Source organism: Ambystoma mexicanum, chromosome 1p (assembly GCF_040938575.1).
Source record: "Ambystoma mexicanum isolate Mex_15411 chromosome 1p, UKY_AmexF1_1, whole genome shotgun sequence".
NCBI lineage: Eukaryota > Metazoa > Chordata > Amphibia > Caudata > Ambystomatidae > Ambystoma > Ambystoma mexicanum.
The window spans coordinates 494,426,278-494,449,733 of record NC_090921.1 but is presented as its reverse complement, the minus strand read 5'-3'; the positions used below and the strand labels follow the sequence as shown (position 1 = coordinate 494,449,733).

The 23,456-nt window shown below is 47.8% G+C and overlaps 1 protein-coding gene across 1 annotated transcript in view; it reads right to left on the bottom strand.

Moving 5' to 3' along the window:
- Nucleotides 1-22,793, bottom strand: part of LOC138573619 (TIR domain-containing adapter molecule 1-like) — an 85,204-nt gene extending 62,411 nt beyond the window's left edge. Inside the window, exon 1 of the mRNA XM_069649352.1 lies at nucleotides 22,715-22,793. The gene's annotated coding sequence lies outside the window, so the exon portion shown is untranslated. The remainder of the gene's footprint in view (nucleotides 1-22,714) is intronic.
- Between the last annotated feature and the right edge of the window lie 663 nt (nucleotides 22,794-23,456).

Below are 23,456 nucleotides of genomic sequence, written 5' to 3'. Positions count from 1 at the left end.
TGAGAGCAGCACCCATCCCTCACCCCCCTCCATGTCCAAGAACAGAGACTGGCATGCATTCATGTGTGCATTCCGCATACAGCTTCCCCATGTTGCAATGGAACACATGCACCATCCATGTGGTTCACACATTACTGGTCTCACATGCATGACCATGATGTCCCTGCACACACACATCCATACATGGCCTATGTCACACATACAGGCAAGTATCAGACTACCAGCACACTGCAACATGCCCTGTCTCACAAAGCAATGCTTGGCCACTTACCGCTCAACTCCAGACGGGTCTGCCTCCGAAGGATCTGGGCATGGAGCGCTGGGCCTACGCATTCCAGGACCCTCATCTGGATGTTGCTCATGCTGACCCGGCACCCCTCTGCATCCTCTGCCTTTGTGAGGTGCCGGACCTTGTAGAGGGTCCTGGACCTGAAGTCCTTCCAGCGCTTCCGGACGTGCTTGATGTCGAGGGTTGCCACCCCCTCTGCGTTGGTGGCAACCACTGCGTCCTCCCAGATCCTCTCCCGTCCTTCCTTGTTGGCGCGTGATGTTCCGAAGAGGGCATCAAAATGCCCCAGGACATGCGCCACCAGGACACCAACTTCCTTCTCACTGAAGCTGGTGGCCCTCTGCCTCTCTGGCTGGGGGTCACCAGTGGTCTCAGATGGTGTTTGCCCCGACATGGCGACCCCCGAGGCAGGCGTGGATGGGCACCTGGGTCCTGGGGCTGGGCTGTGGAGCGATGGTATCCCAGTCGGGAGTCTTCTGTTGCAGCAGGGGATGACATAGCAACTGGACCCCTGCAGATGGCTGACGTGCAGGCACCAAATAGCAGGGCACTTGGGCAGCAGGCAGGCAGCAGCAGATGGCTGGTGGGAGCGTGCTCGGGGCTCTTGGAGGCAGGAAATGGCCTTTTGGGCAGGAGCGTGGTCTTCCGTGTGTTTTCGCCTGGCCAGCTTTATACGGAGTGATTTGGCATGTGAAAAAAGTGCACGTCAGCATGAAATCCGAGGAAAGGCCCCTAGCGCATAAGCGCGTAAGTGACGTTACGCGCGCGGGCGTTCCCCACAACATGGGTGCATTGTGAATCAGCACGTGAGAAAACTGCACGTCACTGTGCTATTGGAGGAAAGGGCCTTAGCGCGTAAGCGCGTAAGTGATGTTGCACGTGTGGGCTGGCTTAAAAGGTACAAGTATCACGCTATTTTCTTGTACGCGCTTTTTGTGGAGAGCGAGCGGGTGATTCTTGTACTTCTTGTCAGTTCACACGCAATTACTTCACAACGTTTCCAGTTCGTACTCCCTGTTTCCTCAGACTGCGTTCTTTTCTTCTTTTGGCAGAGGTGTTGCCAACACGCACACGCGTGTCTTTTTCACGTTCCTTTTCAAGGCAGACGGTGAGTGGCGCACGTATTTTCCAACTGTGGTTGCCCCCGTGTGTCGCGTACCCCTTCAGAGGTCATTGTAGGCTCTGTGTAACACGCATACGCTTATTTTTGTGTTTCTGGGTGCCACAGCGTAGTGCGTGTTCATTTTTCCACGTGCGTGGTCTACCGGGGGTTGCGTGCACGTTTTTTTTTGTTTTTGAGGTGCCTGTGTGTTGCGTGACCCATCATCTTCCCCCAGGGGTCACATACAGCCTTGCTAGCGCACTAGGGTACGAATTCCATCTAGTGCCCTACCCCTTTCACCCCAATTGCCCAAGACAATTGTTTACCGCAACTCCCATACGCACAACAACATCAATGCCATTGTTGGGAGGCGACCAAGCAGTAAGGGAAGCAAAGGTGGCCGACCTCCAAAAGGTGGGTGTGGCGGGCACGGTAGGGGACGTGGCCAGTATTTGCAGGGTGACCCTTGAGCCCCGTGTGTGGAGGGACAATCGGGGCCACCTATGCCCCCCCAATGGATGTGGGAAACATAGCTGACAGAATCCCAGCTCAGCCCTTGTTGGACCAGCCCATTTTGTCACCTGAACCGGCACAGGATGACTCCCAGGCTGACTTCCAGGTCAGCAAGTCTAATCCACGTGTGGCGGTGAAAGTTGCTGTCACCAGGCCACGTGGATCTGGGGCAGCAATGTCATCTGCTGCCCCAAGAAGGCAGGGTGGGGAGGCTACAGGGGCAGCTGCAGCTCAATCCACCCGAGCTCCGAGTCTCCCAGCCGGGACAGTGTTGGTCCAGGTACATCACACCGACGTTGGCCCTGCGGACATCACCCTGCAGCCAATGCCTGCACCAAGACCTATGGTCATTATGCCTTTACAGGCTTCTAGTACGCAGTACACCTGAGCTTCTGCCCCTACTGACCAGAGCGTAGTAAGCCACTCAGGATCTGCACCACCTTACACGAAGAAGAAGAAGGGTGCTCTTGCACTACAGGCTGAGACCCAAGACACGGCTACACACTCCGGCATGTCAAGGAAGCCTAGCTTCAATGACGACGAACTTGATGCACTTGTGGCCTATGTGTCGGCACATAGCCGTGAAATGTTGGTGACTGCAGGCTGTAAGACTACGGCTGCTCACCATAGGGCCCACTGGCAGACCATCGTGGACCACATTAGTGCCCTTGGATTTATGAGGCGCACAGCTGATGATTGCTACAAGCGGTGGAATTACCTTAAACACAGAGCAAAGAACTTGCTGGCTTCCAATCATGCCTCTACTCTGGTGACTGGCGGTGGGTCTCCACCAGAGGACGACCAACTCACTGAACATGAGTATGTTGATCTAACCTTCGTCACAGAGGAACAGATCCAAGGCGTGGGAGACCTACCAGATTATGAGGCATTGTCCGGTGAGTGGCCATGCAAGTTTGTGTAATCCATGTGTATGTTTCTTGGGTGATGTGCAATGATTGAATGCCAGGTGAGGGTGTGTACTCCTGAGTTGTATGGGTCACCCATGTGCTTCCTCCATTCACCGGCCTTGGGTTTGGGTATGACAGTATCCCTTCTGACCACAGTAGCCAATTAGCGCCACATTACTGCAGTTGCCCATGAACTGTCATCTTGCAACAACATTGTTCTGATTTTTCAGTGTTCATTCAGCCTGATTGTTTCAATCCTCCCATTTTTGCAACACATTTTTCTGCCCTAATGCCACATATGTGACATGCTTCTGGCATAGATTACAACCCACATTGGCCCACATGTATTACCTTGTTATGGGAATGATTTGACCATTCAGGCTGATTGAGTAAGGGCCTGCTCACATTAATTTGTGGGGCCTGTTTGTTGTTTCCTGTCATGTTGAAGTGACCAACCATTGATGTATCCATCTGCCTGCCATCACTGTTTAATTGCACACTGGATGTGTTGCACTGTGTGGCACATGCGTATTTTGTCACACTATTTTGCATTTTTCATCTCATCATGTCCATCTCACATGGATGGGTGACAGTACTCATTCACTGACATATGGTTGTACTTGTCAAATGTACCATGGCTATGCTACGTGCCATCTGTGTGCTGGCATGTGTCATGTATGTGGATTGCCCATGCCACTCACAGGCTAATCTGTGATGCCAGTGCTAGCATGTGTTGATTTTCCATCTTGGAGTCCTCAGTGTCTGCTTTTTGCCTCCCCTTCCAACTCATTGACAGTGCATGCATGCCAGGGTTATAGTCGTGTGGGACATGTGTTGTTCATGTACTGGATCTCTGCCTTGTCAGGCCTATGTGTGTGCTATGATGCTCATGCCTGTTTCCATTTGTTGTCTTTCATGTTTCTGCAGGTGATGACGCACTTGATGCTGTTGAGGTGGAGGTGATGGTGCAGACCAGGAGGAATCTATCATGATGCCTACCCGCAGGGAACCAGACCAGGTCCAGCAACCCCAGAAGCAGGCATCAAGTTGTTTTGAGCAAGCCCAAAAGCCCCTGTTAGGGGCTGTTTGGGTGCGGTCCTGGCACCTATGGCGCCAGGCTCATATGGAGAGTCAGTCCTGGCGCCTATGGCGCCAGGCTCATAGAGTAAACTTACCTGATGCAGACCATGCTGCAAGCTTACCTGGTGCAGACCATGCTGCAGAGCTCCAAGCCAAATGAGGCTTGGAAGGGACTATTTTACCTAGGGACTATTTTTTTACTCAGGTGGGGCTGGGGAAGAATACTCACCTGGACTACTTTGGAGGCTATTTAAACCACGCCCAAAGAGCAGCACACGCTTCGCGTTATTCTGCATCCAGCAGCGTAACGCTCACCGTGTCTGCAAGCCTGCATCCAGTCTTCTGCCACGCCCGCCTCGAGTCTGCAGCTCCTAGAAAAAGGGAGGAACAGAAGGAGAAAGGTTAGAATAAGAGCAAACCTTCGATCCTAACCTGGATTCCAGATCCACTGCACCTTCGAACTGGAAGAAAGAAGCATTTACGCGTGCCGCCTCGCCTGCTGCAGCGCCGCGCTGATCTCACCGGCCCTCGCAGCATCCTCACGATCCACCGCATCCATCTGCATGTTCCGCCGCATTCTGGCACCTAAGGGGAACACAAGAACAGCAAAGGTGAGCCACAGAAATAAACAGAGGCAATAGTAACTACCCCCATAGACTTACCCGATTACCGCCGGGGGTACTATTCCTCTTCATGGGTCGGCGCAGTCTCCATTGCATCCTCGCCGCACCCCGCCCCTTAAGGGGAACAAAAGGATGACAAGGTGAGACAACGGGACAATAAGGGGAACTCTTCTCACCACAATAGACTTACCTAATGTTACCACCGGAGCATAATTCCTCGAACTTCATATTTTCTCGCCACACCTGAATAAGGGAACAGGCAGCTTACATTCTGGCCTTATTTTATTGAACTGTGTAGGATAAGCCAAATCCTTACCTGAACTTCGTCAGCTACCACGAGGAACTCTTCGCTGGGGTCAAGCTGCAAACTGCAAGGAATCGGACAAGTGTGAAAGTCAGACATGTGAACTCTTACGAACTACATATTTTTTGGAGTCATTATTGTTCTGGAACTCACCGATTACTTCGAGCCTGTGAAGCAACTGGTTATCAACGCGCCCCTGCACACAATGCAGGATGGAGAGCTCATCTTTTCAAAACATCAGGTGAGACTATAGGAGGGGACATCAAAGGTGATCTGTGGGGAGAACAGCGGGGGTGGGGGGAATTTACACTCGACTCCACGGGTGGTTAATTCCCTTTCTCCATTTGAAGAAGGATATTCCTACGGGCCAAGCAAACGAAGCTAGGTGGGCCAGTCCAGTCCGTCATCTCGGCCCTACGCTTCATGTTGGTGGAGACCGCAGCTGTCCAGTTCAGATCGACGCCTCTGTGGGAGCCAGGTGAGCATAACAGAATCTCAGCCATGACCGGGCACCAGTGGATGACGTGGTGTGGTAGTGGGTGAAAACCCTATCCTCCTGCAGACCATAATGTCCACGGGTGTCTCTGGGTGCACCTCCCCAGACCTCTATGATTCAGGTGCTGAATCGGACAGTGGAACTTATGTGCTGTCGCAGGTGAGTGTTTCTGGCGGGGATGCTGTTCTGTCCAAGCCACCTGCTCCGGGGGTAGGCCCCTCTATGGGGATGTCAGTGTTGGTAACTCCGCCTTTGGTGGTTACGGTGCAGGGTCACACTCCACTACATCTGATCCTGTTCCTGGGCCAGCAGATCAGAGGGGGAATGCAGTCCTGCAGCCTCAGGCAGTCCCAGCACAGCAAGGTGCAGATCGCCTTGCCCCAAACAGGTGTGGTGCCCGCCGACGCGGTGGCCGTACGCCACCAGGCAATACTCTATGGGAAAATTCCATTTACAGTATAGCAGCACAACAGGGAGCATCGGTTGAAATTATGGCTCAGGCAATGGAGAGGGAGGCCACTTCCATTCTCCCCCCTGAAAGGCAGATGGAGCAACAACAGCAGGAAACAGACTCCATTTGCCAATCACACAGGGAAGACATGTTGGCGTCCAACAGGGACCGACGGGCGGCACTGGAGACTCTGCGCGAACCCATATCTGTAGAGACACAGGGCCACAGGGAAGCCCTGAGGTTAGAACTCCATTTCCTCAGGGAGAGTCTGGGTGAACTTGAGACTTCCCGAAATTTTAGGTCAGAACAGCAGCTGAGCAGCTCACACGTTCGCTCTCAGCTGAGCTGCAGGCAACTCGTGAGGAGATCCGGGCATCACGCGAGGCCATGCGGGCAGAAATGCAGGCAACCCGTGAGGTGCTGCATGGGGATCTCCGTACTATCATCCTCCAGAACCAGACCTTCCACACCCGCATGCTTGCTGCCATGGAGGACCATACCAGGGCTTTGCGTGGGCTGCCTCCCATAGCACCGCCACCTCCTGATGTAGAAGCAGAGGGTGAAGAGAGTGACAGCAGTTCTCCCACATTGGCATAGCCGTGCAGGCCATGAGTCCATGGAGTTATTTTTTTTTCGCAACATCCACGCAGGTGGTTGTTGGTGTGCACCCTGTCCTCGAACCTCCTGGGGGGCCTCCCCGCCAGCCCTGGTCCACACATGGTCATTTTCTATTTTTGTATTTTTTTTTTTTTTACATTGTGTTGCCTTGTGTGGCTCCCGTGGGCATCCACTGCGTATTCCAGCTGGGCACATGCAGGCTTGTTCTGTCTTTGGGTTATATGCTTGGGTTCATGACACACACACCCCTCCTGCTTCCCCTTTCCATGGGCTTGCAAAGGGTGTGACCAAGTGACAGTGACTTACACAATGACATTGGGCTCCCATGAGCTGTGTGGGCAGTGTGTAGTCAAAACTGTGTGGACATCCCTAGTGGGGAATGTTGTTGTATTGAACACTGCATGGTGTATTGATATGTGCTTGTGCATCCATGTCTTCCTCCTTATTCACAGGTACCTTCTTCATATCTTCACAAGGCCGTCTCCTTTGCAGATGCAGTTCATGTTGTATGCAGTACACTGACACATTTGCCTGACAGCAACACTCTGCAGTTGGAAGGGCCGCCACCCTTTTTTGCCAACTTACTCAAGCGCCCAATAACACTGGGCAGCTTTCAATTTAAGATGATCCATATGGCAAGTGCCAGATAAATTTCAATCATGTGTAATGCCAAGATACTGTACTCGTGGACCACCTCCAGCAGAATGCCGTCCAGTTTCCACCCCGTTTTTTTGATTTTAGTATGAAGGGGGCTGAAGACCATAACCTTTATCTTATTGATGTTAATAGCCAGGAAGTTGCTGTCCGAGTATGTCCTCCAGCACTCCAAGTAGGCCTGTGGTCCATGAGAACTATATCATCAGCATACCCCATCCATAATAATAGGGAGGTGCCCAGTTTAGGTGCAATTGAAATGGGATTGTTCAACGACAGCACCATATCCGCTAGGTACAAACTAAAAAAGAAGCAGAGCCAGGTTGCATCCCTGTTTTAATCCCTGGCAAGTGGCGATCCAACATGAAGTGCTCCCAGTTTGATCTAGCCGAATTTCGACCCGTTTCCCCTCGTGAAGGACAAGCATCATCGAGAGCAGGCCAGCAGGAATGTTCCAGTATGACAGTTTTTTTCCATAGTCGGCGCGTATTCACAGTATCAAAAAGCGATGCTAAAGTTGACGAATGCCACATTGACTATGCTTCTCCGAATACCTCATGCCTGTTGTCTAACTGATGTTAATGCAACGTAGTAGTACTTTATCCCCTTTGAAAACCAGTTTGATTTAAGGGGATAAGATTTTCAACTTCTGCCCACTTCCATAGCTCACCTAGTAATAGGCGGGAAAAGACCTTGGATGAGGCATCTAGCATTGAAAACAGGCGGTAGTTACTTGGGTCCTCATGGCCGTCCTTCTTCCAAATCGGCACAATCATACTATCGTGCCATGATGCTGGAATGGTCTGGCATTCTTCAATCCAATGGAACAGCCAATTGAGCTCAACAGCACAGTGGGTAGCATCCTTCTTGATCAACGTGCTACAGATTCTATCTGGGCCTGGCTCTCTCTAAGAGTTACTGCCTGTAATCAGCTCCAAGATATCCAGGGGGGTGGGTGGAGGGAGGGTCCTTTATAGCAACTCCTTTTAGCCGGTTTAACGGGTGGCATAAGCAGGGGAATCCCTCCGTTTCCTAAGGTTTTAGTAAGGAAAGCGGCCCATAGCAGTTCAGGGACAACAATGATGTTGCGTTGTACTGGACTATGTCCCTAAACTGTCCTCTGAAATTTCCCTGCATCCTTGTCTAACGCCAGCCCAACCAAAGATCGCTGGTAGGCACACGCTAGGTGGTATCTATGGCCCTTCAGCCATTTTTGATATTTACTCTTAGCTAGTTTAGTACTGTAAGCAAGAGCGGCTTGGTTAAGAGGTGATCTTGAGAGTTCACTCAGGGTTCTTTTTTCACAATATACACATCATACAAATGGTAATGCGTAGCTCGTGTTGTCTGACGAGCTCTAGAGTTTCTCTTAGCGAAGGTCCCTGCAATGATCAATGCAACCATATAGCTGAATTCATTGATAGCAGCTTAAGGGGAGTTTGGCAGTTTTTTGGCGGCTCGTTCTTGGCTATGCTTGACAAAGACTCCTAGGGCAGCTTATATGTTAGTAGAGACCTTGTTGAGGCGCTGATTATTCCAAGTGATGCAATTTTGTGCTGCGTTAATAACCAGTTCCCCTGGAAGAATTGGCAACAAGGGCGGGGGCAATACATTCAGGCTAAGGACCAAGGGAAAACGATCACTCGCAAGCCTATGCATAACCACAATATCAGCAATCGAAGTAGCTATATTAGCCAAAAAGGCATAGTCTAAAACGTTACAGGACTTTGGCCAATCCTGGTATACTGCAGTGGGGAATCTAATGGAAACGAGCCATTGGTCATTGTGAATCCAAAGGGATATGTTACACTTGCCCACTCTAGTCCCCGTTTGCAATGTTTTTCAAGAAGATCTCCCTCCTCTAGCATCAGGGATGAGGTGCGCTCCTGTAATAATGACACAAACTCCTTAGGGATTTTCGAGTAAAAATCTCCACATATGCTACAGAGGAGGCTTCCTATTTGGCTAACCATCAATGCTTCCACTTCCACCAAGACAGTTCTACGTACATGGCTATATGGTGGGTCGTAGATGTTGACGACAATAAAAACGATTTTGTTGCCATTGAGTGTTACCGGGCCAGATACCTTTCTGGCCAGAATGTTCAGAGAGTTTGTAACTAGCTCTTCAATAGTCATTGGTTCCTTAACATCCAGCAATAGCCCTCCCTTGGGGGACCCCGGTCGCCCTGGATTGCTAGTCTGTAAGGAAAATGCCAGTCGTCCACAACAATTGGGTCAGTATGCCAGGTCTCCTGTAAGGCCACCAGGAGGTATTGGTCGATGTTTTTCATCAGTCCGTCTCCCTCAAAAGGGATAGGAGTTACCCCTGGTGTTCCAGCAGATCAGCTCAGTACATTTCTCCACTTTGACACCCAATAGCAGTTACAGCTAAACTGAAATCAGTTTCTACTCAATTGGCTGTCAAGCAGCATGGCTGCAACCCATCAAAACATGTTGCACTTTGCTAGCGGCTGGGGTCACAGTTCCACTACTTTTTTTGGTACACTTCTACCACTGGTGTGACGCCCCTTTGCAGCGGTAACCACACAATCTACTGGTTTGTCCCAGGCCGGCACGCTCCCACAGCTGGAGCCACCATCTTCGATGGTTCCATGTAATAATGCCCCCACAAAAATATCGCCATGCAAAAATATCGCTGAAAAATGGCCGTTTTTTGTGGGGACATTATTGCATGGAACATGCGGGGGACACGCCCGCAAGCCCCAAACCCTTTTTTTTCTTTTTTCTTTTTGGCTGCCCCTATCCCCATATATATGGCCACCCATATAATATCGCCACAACCTTTTCCCGGCGATATTATGTACGGCGACCATATATATGGGGATAATATTACCTGATACCTCTTCGATGAGGGGCTGCTGGCTGCATCTGCCCACACCGGGCCTCAATCCATGCTTCAGGCGGTTGCCTATTTGAACCAGTGAACCCCATGGACCTGGAGCTCAGTGGTGCCTGTGTCTCTCTCAGCCCCCCTCCCTCTGAGCTCTGAAAGGTAAATGAAGGACTGAGACAACAGGCTACAGCGAAGCGAGCCAATGACTTGTCTCATATGGTGCTCCACCTAGACCCCCGCGCCCACCAACACCTCCTGGCTGTCTTGAAACGTTCCTTTTGAATCGGTTCCCATCCAATAGGCCTTAGACCTTATTTAAACAATTCCCACTAAGATAACAAACATATAAAGGTGTTGAAGAAGTGCCACATGTGTTTCCTGTTGTAAGAAAATATGACACAAGTTTTGCCAAGCCAATAGGTCTACGTTTTGTATACTCAAAAGCTTTTCTGCGAAGCATGAACATATGTTTGGTGCACTATTTTGCAAGACTGTGGAAGAGTGGTACGATGCTCATTACAAAAATGACATTTGTCTAGTGATGAAAAGGAGTGCATTAGATTTGTCTAGCAAAGTACCCTTAGTTTCACCAGTATTTTCTATTGCAGTTCTTTGTTTCCAGCCTGATGATGGTGCGTCCTCCGTTATCCGGAGATGGCAAACTTTATTGGCACGGGCAAAGGTGGCTAATGACCACAGGCCAAGGCCAGTGGCCCAATGACCCATCTGGGGTAAGCGTCCACTGGACTTTGCAGAGGGTAATACCTTTTGGAAAAGTGTGAAGGTTGGAAACGTACCCACCTGAACACATCTTGGGGGATTGGGAAGGATGGGTAATGAGTCTCTGCCTTCTCAACCCAAGTTTAGGCTTATCATGTTGTTGGCGCTGTTCAGTTTTTGGTAGCACGTGCTGTCCACATACAGCATGTTTCGCAGGGCTCATACAATTTTGAGAGCTAAGGGAACGACAAGAGAACAATTTTCCCTGCATCACATGACTTGGCCAAGTGTGGAAACGAGGGGACAAGGATTTGCAAAAGCGCATGCAATTGACAGATTGTGTCCCGTGACATATATGTTGCCCTCCTCAACAGGCATCAGAGCAACCAGAATGCCCAGGCCATGACACCTATGCATGGGAATATGTAAACTGTAGGCCAGGGAGCAAATATCGACAAACATGTTTGGCAAGTAGTGGGGGTTAATATCGTTCACTAGCTTTGTGTGCCTCAGCAATCAAAATGAAACGTATTGATGCAGCTAAACAACTCCGAAACATTTGAGAAGCTACATGTGTTACCAAGCAGGGTGGGTGAAAATCCACCAGAGACGAACTTGGGTAAAGCTTCCATGACCATTGTCACAATCTGCAGTACGATTTATTTATTTATTTTTGCATTTGTTGTAGTGTGCTGAACCCGTGGGTATCTAGGCGCTAGTTACATTGTGAGGCAAAAAATAAAATACAGAGTACAGCAAATGCAAGAAACAAACTAGAAAACATGTCGGGCAGGGAGGGGGTGTCGTGGTGTCTTAAACGTCTTGGTTTGAGGAGCAGGGTGGAGGATGGAGAGACAGGTATCTGATACAGCTGTAAAGAAATGGACACAGAAACTGGCAGAGTATTTCCGTCTCAAAAATATGGACCCAAACACAGATTTGTCAGGGTTTTTATATGGGTTTACACAATGAGCATAATATATAAGACAGGGGTATACATTCAGTCAGTGACATTTGACCAATATACTTCCTAACCGATCATCAGACTATCCATGTTACAAAATCTCCACCTGTGTCAGATGGCTCCATCATACGTAACAAGCCACGGTCTGTGACAGACCCTTTGTGACCCTATTCTGGTTCTCATGCAACCGATATAGCTTTAAAGCATAAACATAGAACATGATGGATCTTAATAGTTGACCTGATAAAAACCTATGAAATTCAGTAAAAAACGTGCTTGAACGGACATTATTTTTGAGGTCCAAAAAAAAATCCACCAACAATTTGCCAGTTATGGTTTCTAGAGGAACCATAACTGAGCCGCCGCCACTGTAAAGCAACCATAACTGAGCCACTGCTTTGGCCAGTTGCCACCCTGCCTGGGACATGGCTTTGGGCCATGCCCCAAGCCCAGCTTAGCCAGTCAAGCTACCTAGTGCATTGGTCACTTAACCCCCATGCTAGGCCCAGTGGAAGCTTACCCATATGGGTCATTGGGCCACTGGCGTTGGCTTGTGGTCAGTAGCCACCTTTGCCCGGGCCAATGAAGTTTGACATCTCCAGATACCAGAAGCCACACCATCACCAGGCTATAAACTAAGAACTGCAAGAGAAAAAAACAGGAAATTGTCCTTTTCATGCAACATACCGTGCCTCTGGAACAAGTTCCCAATGCACTTCAGGAACAATCTGAAGACCCTACTCTACATAGAACATGTTACTAATCATTAGCTCAACCCTAAATCACCCTATCTGGAACTTCACCCTCTCCCAATTACCCGATCCATCCCAGCCCACCTGCTGCCCAAGCACCCTAAATGATAACTCTATGGTGCACCACTATGTGAAGCGCTCTGTTACTGGTTGGGCTTTATAAATCCCATGAATACAGCGGTGAATCGAGGGAGTTTGTACCTTCTCCCCAAGGGAGAGCCCCAGCCTGTGAGGCTAGGGAGTTGAACTTTCTCTGCAAAACCCTCCTAAGGGCAGAGGCAAGTGGGACCTCACCGGGAGAGACTTCCCCTTTAGGGACAAGGTCTCCTATTTCTCTGAGGAACTCCCTAGAGAACCTGCCAATATCATCTCGTCAAACATATCCTGTAAAGAGTTACATGAAGGAAGTGTCAATATGTGCTATTGCTAAGAGGAAACTGCGAGTGTTCCTTAACTGAGATAGCCTCATTGACTGGGACAAAGAAGATGACCTATGGAGAAGAGAAGTCATGGAGAACAGAGAGAAAGGACTTTGGATTTGTGCCAGGGAAATCCCATGGCTACGTAGGATATGAAAGGGGAGGAGTCTGGGGAGGACAGAGAGAAGTCTGCAGGTTAAGAATTGGCTCGCTCGCCAGCGTTAATCAGAGACTGGACAATCTGCGTTGTCAACTCGGGAGAGAGCAGGAATCAGAGAGAGAGAGACGATTGGCATCTTGCAAGGACGAGCAGGAAAGAAGTACCGTTGGATGCACAGCGTCCTACATGCTGGGAGACAAATGAGAGAAGAGTGGTGGCGTGACCACAAGCAACCTGTGATGGACCTATGGTCCCATTAACAAAGCTGATACCACTCAAGCGCACCGGAATAACCCGGTAACGGGGAAACAAGAGTGCCTTCAGTTAGGTTACCAGACATTTGGTCGAAAAAAATTGGTCGACCAGACAAATGGTCGAACCAATTTGGTCGAAAACCAAATGGTCGAATTTTTTATTTTTACCCTTTTTTTTTTGGGGGGGGTGTCCCCCCCCAACCCCCTTTTTTTCTCTAAAAACCCCTTTTTTTACAAAACGAAAACCCGAAAAATAAATATATAAATAAAAAAAAAATTCGACCATTTGGTTTTCGACCAAATTGCGTCGACCAAATTGCAGTCTACCAGTTTTTTTTCGACCAATTGACTGGACACCCTTCAGTTACAGTGGCACGTAAGAAATGATGTGCAGGAAATCAACTGCCAACCTCACAAAGCCGACAGATGACCAGGAGGAGACAGAGAACCCGGTGACATTATCCCTAAGAGCCAAATGTACCACGGAAGAGGGGAAACCCGGGAGGAGGACAGGGAACCATTATTGGAACGCTCATACTAGTCCCAGTGTGGAGAAAAGGACTATACCATTAAAAGCCAGTGAAGTGAAGGCAAACCATTGTTGGAATGCTCATACTCGTCCCAGTGTGGAGAAACGAAATACAAAATTAAAAGCTGGTAAAGTTGAGGAGAAGCATTATCGGAAAGCTCATACTCATCCAAGTGTGAAGGAAGATACTATAACATTAAAAGCAAGGGAATCTAATGAGCATTATTACTGGAAGACTCATAACCGTCCCAGTGAAAGAGAGAATATCAAGTTAATGGCCAGAAGAAACAAGTGTTGGGATCTCCATTCTCAGGTCAATCAGGAAAGATTAAGAAAAGAAGAGAGACCACGAAACAAAGAAAATATTAAGGGAGAAATTCAGAAATATCGGATAACCCTACCAGGGAAAAAGAGAGACAGTATCATTAGTAGGAAAAGTCAAAAGGAAAATAATAAAAGACTGGAAATTCATAAACCAAGCGAAGGGAGAGAAAAAAAAACAAAATTATTGAAAGAACTGTGTGAATTGATAAAAGTAGTCACCAGAGACTATTTGAAGATAACATATTCAATTGAAGTTCACAAGCAGCAAACACATCCGGGGAAGGCAGTCACTCTCCTGTCCTTAGTTATTAGGATAGTGGTAGGGTCAGATAGGGTTAGTTTTGGACAGTGGGTGGATTCATTTAAGATTTTTCACTGACGACTGACAAGCACTGTAGCTAGTTTTGTTAGGAATGGACGCCTCATAATATAGGCAAAAGGTAGGCATTTCTTATTTTGTTTAATCCAGAATCCAGTTAAATGAATCAGCAGAGTCTGTGTCCTTCTCCCGACGCACCACAATGCGTACCCCAGGCCCACCATGCAACCCAAGGTGGCCACTTGTCCTGGCCTGCGGTCAGGTTCAGGGGCCACTTTGCTCCGTTTTGGGTCTATAGGTCTATCTGTCTCTGGCCATGGCTATTGGCTACTTTGTCAAGACTCGTAGCTACTGGTAACAGATAAACATTTTGTTTGGTTTTTGGGGCACAGTTGACACCTCTGTGGCCCCCTCATGCTCCTTTGGGTCGTAGGCACCTCTAGAAAGCCACAAGTTGCCCTTGTTTTAGTTCCAGGTATGCACGTACACGATAAATTACCAAGTTCTGCAATGGCAGTTATTTGAAAACTTTTGCTATCCCGCAATCAGACTGTCTATTTTTTCAAACAGCCAATCTGGCTGCCCCCAAGTCTGTAACCTGGAAGAGTAATAGACGGACCCGAACCCAACATAGCCAAGAGGATGGTAAATATGGTATATATGAACCCGGATAACTGACTGATTTGTTCAGACTTTAATAAGTAAATAAATCGTTTTGAAGATTTACGACACATTTGTGAAAACACACTTTCTGGACCAGTACAGCCGTTCAGGTTGCAGGCGTAACCAAAGAATCATACATGCAAACATACCCCATTCCATTTGGGAGATGCAAGTATAGTCTTGGTTTTAACTTTGCATCCTGGGACACGTAGTTCCGGATTTCCCCGTTTTAAACCGAGGTCTACAAGTCCAAGAATACAAAGTTAAGATCAGAACTGGACTAGCATCACCCGAATGGAATGGGGCATATTGACATGCATAAAGAATTCTTTGATGGAGAATGAAGGGGAAAACATTCGGTTTATCCTTAATCTGCGCTTTTGTTCCCCCTATAAAAACACAAACATCTCCCCCTCAATAAAACCGCACAAGCATTTCCCAAATATGTCAGTCAGGTCTTTTTTTTTAAAGAATGTTTTGCACAGATTCATGGAACACTGCCAAAGTTATAATCCACCTTGTGATATTGTCACTTTAAGGCTGATCCCCACATCACGTGGGGAGGTACAAGTAGCAACGGGAAGGGGAGGGGCGGGGCGGGCGGCGGGAAGTTCAGTTCACATGTTACGAGTTGAGAATGAAGACGTGGCTTAATCTCCTGTCTCCGCCTCGTGACTTGCAGTATGCATGCCTGAGGCCATGTGGGTAAGCGTCTAGAGAGGTCCTCTGGACATGACATTGGCGACAAAGAGGTCCAAAGAACCCGCGTGCAATAAACCCTCCTCGTGACCGAGCTAGTTGCAGAGGGAGAAGCACTCGCACGCGGCGCAAGAAACGCCCGAAGCAGCAGCGGCCAACGTGGAGCGGTCTCGACGCGTCAGTGCCGACAAAGGAATTAACAAGGCCTGCTCAACTCCCACTTTGAATAGGGCGTGCGAGAGCGGTCTATGCACACTGAAGTGCACAGACGTGAAGCCCACATGCGGAGGCAAAGGAGAGGCCAACGGAGAGGGAAACCAGGCCCTGGCATCAGCCCAGCCCAGATTTTTACAAAACTACGGCATCACAAGCGCACATGTGCGCATAAAAAGGTATTTACCAAATGGTTAACTGCGCGCATCCCAGCCCATTAAGAGCGCGGAAGGAATTGAAGGCTAGTACGCACAGCATAAGTGAACTAGGCGAAAAGCGCCGCAGGCGCACATTCACAAAAGTATCTGACCACGTGGCCAGCAACACACATCCAGCACAAAATAGCACAAAACGGGAACAAAGGCCATTTTCCACCACGAAAAGGAGATCAAGCGGCCAAATCAAACCCAACCGTACCCAGAAACAGTGCAAATCACTCATGCTACGCAAGGGGACCACGAACACTCGAGTAAAATAAAGAGAGGGAAAGGGAAGAAAACAGATCTTCAAACCATCTCAGAGAAACAAGCAACTACTGAGCACCATGTCTGGGGATGATACGCTCACAGATCCTCTCACTCCGGCCCGACACTACCGTCCCAGATTCAAGATGGCCTCATTACTCAATTGCCCACACACTTCAACCTCACTGAATCCAGCAGCCTGGGACCACGCTGGAAAAGATGGGTCAGAGATTTTGAGGTATGCATTAAGACGATTGGTCCTGTGGATGAAGAAAAAAAGCACAGCCTCCTCACACTGTCCATTGGCCCAAATGTCAGGGACATAGGGGAGGAACTCCCCACTGACTCAACAGACACCTACACAACCTCAAATCCGCACTAACGGACTATTTCACCCCTCACACAAATGTGGATTATGAGAGGCATATTACTCCACACGACGAAACAGATTAAAGACAAATCCATGGACAAATCCGTCATGCTACTGAGATTAAAAATGAAACACTGTAACTTCAATAACTACTCCAATGAAGACGCCCTACGGTCTCAAATCATCGCTGGCTGTGAATGTGCAGACTTTTGAAACGACTGCTGCAAAAATCTTGCTCACTAGAAGAAATACTACGCCTTGCATGTTCAGATGCAGCCCTGGCATCCCAAATTGAAAGTCTAGGCGACATCAAAATTACCCATGGCAAATGTGACAGCATCAATAAACTGGACTTTACGACCAAAGGCAATGGTCAGTCGTTCTGTTATGCAGCTATTCCTGCACGAAGGTCCGTGCCCCGCAATGGGTCAACAGTGTTCAGCCTGCGGGGGAGAAAATCACTTTAAAGTGGTGTGTTGTATATACCGGAGTCAAATGAAAGGGGAAGGAGCAGGAGGGAGACCACCCTCAGGTAAAGAGTGGCAAGCACAGAGTGCGGCCAGATAGTCGAACCACCCATATGAGCCACCTCAACGGCGGGCAAGAGAAGAAAGAGGAGACACAAGACCTCAAGAGAGGAAGTCAGGAGATTGGCGGGATAACAAGCCAACGTCATCAAGATCAAGGATAAGGCCCAGGAGGCATGTACGCTACCTGGTTGAGAAATACAAAATTGAGAACCGGCTACCCCTCTCTCTGTACTACCAGGTCAGGCGAGGTGATCTACAGAGTCGTGGTGGACAGAGCTTTCACTTACCAATGCACAAGGCAAAGAGCAGAAGAGAACAGAACCATCTCATTCAAAAACTAACAAACAATCACAACATGACATCTTCTATATTAATTTATTCAGTATAAAGACCAATTTCGAAATTTGTTAAAAAAGAAGAACTGAGAGAACATCAACAATGCAGGCATAAATATGGTGCATCACCAATTTCTTCTCGCTTACTTATTAAAAAACACAATATATTTCATATGGGGTTCGTCATTTTAGTGGAAACCACTCTATCTATTTAAGAAGTTTGCAAATACAAGACTATGTACTTTAGGTAGTCTATTGTCATGTGTCAACCTGGTTGAACACTCCCAAACAGCAGATCAAGTGCATCCTCAGAAGAGGACATCCGAAGGAAGGAAAAACATTGTGATGAGCCCAAGAAAAGGGGCTATCTATATGCACTTGGGAATCCAACAGCGAAAGAACACAGTCCAATCCTCCTAATTCAAGTGAACAACTTGGCAGCCAAATTCCCAGTGGACACTGGAGCGACCGTAAATGTGATACGCGAGGAAGTATACGACAGTCTACCACAGGCTACCCGCCTTCGACCAGTAAAAGTCCACATTTACCTGTATGGGTCCAAAACACCCCTACCGTGCAAGGGATACTTTATGGAGGTGTGCTCCTACAAAGGGCAAACAAAAGGACCCCGATGCATGTACTGAAGGCAGCCACCAAAAAGCAGTTGCTTCCTGAGCTACAAAGCCGCTATTGACATGGGCCTCATCCACGTGTTATACAGGCTCATGGCCCACAAATATGTCGACCCAGCTGTCAAGATCGAGCAACTATTCCTGGCACTATTCAAGGGCCTGGGGAAACAGAGAAAGGCAAATTGAATTTCCCATTGATCCTCAAGTACCACCTGTAGCACAACACTATCGGGGTAACCCCATAAATATACAGAAGCAAGTGAAAGAGGAAATCCACAAACTTCTTGAAGCAGATATTATCGAGCCTGCCGAAGGACCCACATCCTCTATCCCGGTTTGCCCCAGTACCAAAAAAAGATTCCACTGACATCCGCATATGCGTTGACCAAATGAGGCCATCCTAAGGGAACGCCACCAAGCACCACGCATCACCGACATAGGTCACTTATTAAATGGCGCCACTGTGTTCTCCAAGTTGGACCTCAACAAAGGGTACCACCAGTTGGAATTGAACAAAAACTCCAGCTGCATCACCACATTTGTCACACATTTAGGCTTATTTAGATACAGAATCCTCTGTTTCGGAGTCTCATCCGCAGCAGAAATATTTCAATCCAAAATCCACAATGTCATAAAACACATACCAAATTGCTTGAATTACAGCAATGATATCTTAGTATTCGGACAAGATCAGGAGCAGCATGACAACACGCTAACTCGAGTCTGCATGGCCCTCGAGGAGGCTCATCTCACCTTGACCAAAGAGAAGTGTGAATTCAGAAAGCAAAACACAGATTCTTTGGACACCTCTTTTCATCTAGTGGTCTGACCCCAGACCCTGAAAAGGTCACTGCACTCACAGACGCAGAACCACCAAAAAACATATCGGTCGTTCGCTCTATTCTGGGGTGGGCCAGCTATTGCACTCGTTACATAAAAGACTTTGCATCGGTTAGCGAACTCCTAAGAGCACTAACAAAGCAAGACACAGAGTTTGTGTGGAGCGGTGAATGCCAACAGGCATTCTAAACAATAAAACAACGCGTATCGGATGCAAAGAACATGGAATATTTCATCTCCAAAAGAGAGACAGAACTCATAGTAGATGCCAGCATGGTAGGACTTGGCGCCATCCTAACGCAATTGGATTCCAAGGAAAACCATACAAGACATATTGTTTCATACGCCAGCAAGAGACTATCAAAAATGGAACAGGCTTATTCGCAGGTGGAAAAGGAGGGCCTGGCGGTGGCCTGGGCCTGTGAACACTTCCACCTCTTTCTTTACGTTAAACCATTCACAGTGGTCACCGACCACCAGGCCCTGTAATTCATATACGGAAACCTGCAAGGAAAAATGCTGCCGAGGATTGCACGATGGGCACTCAGATTACAGGACTACAGCTTTCAAATAACACATCGACCAGTGAAAGGTCACAACCCAGCCGATTTTCTGTCACATCATCCCTGCAAAGAGTCACAGCCCGCCACCTCCATCGCGGATCAATATATACATTACATCATGCAGGAAAATATGCCAAAAGTACTCGACCCTCACCAAATAGCACAGGAGACGGAAAATGATCAAGGTCTGTAGGTGATACTCAGATGCCTTGAAAAGGGACACTGGAAACAAGCTAAACAGGCGGGGGAGAGCACCTGTGAGGAAGCAAAGCAGGACATTGGCTGCCTGTTAGCCGTCAAGGAGGAACTCACCAAAACGGAGTGAGGGTTACTGCTCAAAGGAACCAAAATAGTGATCCCTTGCACACTACGCCCGAAAGTACTAGAACTATCACATGAAGGTCACAGAGGAATAGTATTCACGAAGAGAATGCTCAGGCAAAAGGTATGGTTCATTCACTTAGACTCCCAAGTCGAAAGTCTACTCAAACAATGACCCACATCTGCCGTACTGAATCCCCACACTCTACCAGAACCCCTGCGCATGACAGATCTCCCAGAAAATGCCTGGGACGAAATCGCAGTGGATTTCTTTGGACCACTGGAAGGGGGTGAACACATTCTAGTAGCAGTGGACGAATACTCGCGGTTCCCAGACTTACAGCTGGTACTGTCCACATCAGCAATCCACACCATACCTGCCCTTGAGAGGATTTTCGCCACATATGGCATCCCCAAAGTTCTAAAATCTGACAATGCACCTCCTTACACTGGACAAGACGTCAAAGTATTTGCGGAATACATGGGTTTCATGCATCGCAGAATTACATCGTTATGGCCACAGGCCAATGGTACAGTTGAAAGTTTCATGTGCAACGTAAAAAGGAATATACAAACTGCCCGGCTGACTGGGGAACCGGTCGAGAAGGTATTGTGCCAACTGCTGCCAGAATACCGCACAGCAAGACGGGAAAGCTGCCATCAGAGATAATGTTTGGTAGAAACATAAGAACGAGACTACCACATACAACCAGTTTAGAGGAGAGTTATCCAGGAGATGCTGAAATGAGAATGCAGGATACCAGACAAACTGTGAACATGAAAAAAGAAGCTGATGAAAGTAGAAGAGCCAGAGACAATGACCTGGAGCCAGGAGATGTAGTCATAGTGCGACAACCTCAGAGCAGAAAGAACATGGCTGTGTTTGATGAAGAACCCCTGATGACCCGTGTGAAAGGCTCCCTTGTGTCAGCTGAAGGTGAACATCGAAGAATTACCCGAAACTCCTCTCATTTCAGAAAAATACCAGGTGTCATCCTGTTGAGAACACGCCTATCAGACCCTCTGTCCCAAAGGTGGGACCCATCAGATGAAGGTGACGGCGAAGACTCTTGTGAAGTGAGAGTCAGGACATGTCCTGAGGTTCATGATGACAGCTCCAACCAGAGAATGATTGTGCGACCTCAGAGACAGAGAGCTCGAATTCGACCTCAAAAACTGATTGAAGAAATGGACTAAGGTACATCATTGCGTTTAGTACGGGGGGAGGGGGCGCGGTGGTGATATTGTCACTTTAAGGCTGATCCTCACATCACGTGGTAAGGGGCCAGTAGCAACGAGAAGGGGAGGGGCGGGCGGCGGGAAGTTCAGTTCACATGTTACAAGTTGAGAATAAAGATGTGCTTTAATCTCTTGTCTCTGCCTTGTGATTTGCAGTATGCATGCCTGAGGCCATGTGGGTAAGCGTCCAGAGAGGTCCTCTGGACAGTACACACCTAAAAAGAGGTTTCTCTATGGGGAGTCCAACTTAACCATAAAAAGTACTTTCATGGAATTTAACATTGTAATAAATCAGACTGTACAGAGTACCTTTGGTGTGTCTCCAAACATATACCAGAAAACGAGGCTTTGCATTGCAGCCCTCTATCACAGTTTCCTAAACGAAAATGTTCACAGTTTATCATAGGACACCACAATCTCCCTCAGCATTTTTCCAGCATGCCCACTTCCACTTGGCAGATGCTTGTCTATAGTCCTGCTTTTTTGTTTAGGTTATTAGGCGGTGCTAAAGAGCCACCTATAAGGCGAAACTATTGCGTTAGAGTACAGCTAGGGAGACATGGCATACGAGGAGGGACACAAAGCTTGTAGGTGTTGCTTGGCTATTGATCCACCAATTGACTGTCCATGGCCATGCTAATCTCTATAGGCATTATCACCCACTTTCTGCCACTCTCCGGCCAAAACACATCCTCCTGGGATCTCTTTGAGCTAACATTATCAAATCTTACCATCAAACGGTGCTCGAAGTGCATACTAGTGTTTTTTCAAAGCAGTCTTCTGCGAGGTAATGACTTAATTGGAGCAGAAAACGCACTACTGGTGTAGTAAAACTGTCTTAACCAGGTCTGCCATCAGGCACTCGATTTATAAGCACTATAAATGTCCTTCACGTTAAAAACGACCACTGGCAAAGCCAACATTTCTGCCTTTTGTATAAGTATTAGGCATTTGCCAGGACCTGATATTATATGTCTATGTACTTGTAGCATTTGGCAGCTGCTACCATTGACTGCGAGTTAATACCACTACAGCAATGCCTGTCAAAAACATTTAGCATGCCTTCACAAACGCCAAAACTGTTGACATTGCCATTGCTTGTTTTCTTTGCATTGTTTTAGTTGTAGGTCTGGCTTAACAATGGGGAAAGCAGAACTGGGGAAAGCAGAACTACAATACCCAGACTGCAAAGCAAAATCAGGACTACATAAGGAACCACAGAATGAAATGTGACACATACATTCTACAATTTAACCCATTCACGTAGGGACTCCACAGGTAGAGAAAGAGTATAGAATCCTCTAGGTTCTCGGTCTTTAATTTCTCAGGCAGGACGGATCTGAGACTTTACTGTCCCTCTCACGTTACCACTGTAGATGTGTCCTGTGGAGTCACAGTGGAGCCGTTATTATCAAACATATAGTAACACGAGTCACAAGTTGCGTCTGCCAGATAGGATGCTGATAATGCCATAGTGGGACGTGTTAAATCGAGGCCCCATAAGACTTACCTGTCACTGTCAACCCTTCACATGTCAGTCGCAACCGAACCAGTTTTCATTTCCTGCTTTTCTGCCACCGCCTACTGAATGACGTCACGAGTTCGTGTGCCCAACCAAAAGCTAATAGTTGTCGGGAGATGTATTGCAACTTCTGTGAAAAATAGCAATGCATGAGCATGCTGCCAACTTGTGAACTACAACTCCCTTAAACAGTCACGCACTGGTGTTCTGGGAGATGGCATAGTCACTGAGCCGGACGTACTTTCGGTTTAGTTAGGCATTTCGTGTTTTGTTTGTTTTGAGTGTTGTTGCTAGGAAAGGACCGCCACACCTCTGCTATCAGACAGACCCCATTTTAACCCCCTTAATTTTGCTGTCTGCTTTTGTAGCTTTTTGGGTTGACATTTTGTAGCCTCTTAGGGTTGAAGCTAGTGCTAAACTCTTGCACACAAGCCAACAAAATAACAGAATAATATCCACATGAGCAAACGAAGACACCGCCTTTGAGGCCACTTTTGACATACCCTCCAGCATAGGGCACCAAAAATTACTCATCTTTTTTTTAAGGTGTGGGCATATTTTTCCCAGAAAAGTTCATAACAGGGAACCTGTAGCTACAAAACTAGTAAGCGGCAAGCACTCAAATAAGATGTATGGTACCATACATGGCAACTTCTCTAAACCAAAAGAGGGTAACGTTTTGGTTTTGGACAGCGTAGAAGAGTCTTTCTTGTTGTATCTGTTGCTGCAC